This window comes from Frankliniella occidentalis, unplaced genomic scaffold (assembly GCF_000697945.3).
Source record: "Frankliniella occidentalis isolate FOCC.00 unplaced genomic scaffold, Focc_3.1 Scaffold572, whole genome shotgun sequence".
NCBI lineage: Eukaryota > Metazoa > Arthropoda > Insecta > Thysanoptera > Thripidae > Frankliniella > Frankliniella occidentalis.
In genome coordinates this window covers 13,768-14,094 of record NW_026267688.1, presented here as the reverse complement: position 1 = coordinate 14,094, position 327 = coordinate 13,768, and positions in this window count along the sequence as shown.

Sequence of the window (327 nt, the reverse complement as noted above, 5' to 3'; positions counted from 1 at the left end):
CCGAGCCCAAGAAGCGGAAGCTCAAGATCATCGAGACCAGCAGCAACTCCAAGGCGAGGGTCTCCGAGTCAAGGAAGACGCACAAGGCACCCGAGGTGCAGGACGACGCTTCCCCCTGTAAGTATCACGGCGGCCACCTGTACTGGTGCTGGCGCATCCTGGCGTGCTGGCGGGTTACCGACGCGCTCGGAGCCTCAAGGCGCCATGATTGCTATCAGGAACGACAGCCCGCCCTCTACCCTCCCGCTCGTCGCCATGTCCGACGGCTAGCCCGCGTCCGACCGGCTGGGTCCGGCCGGGTATAGGAGTCCTCTCTCCCTGTGTCAC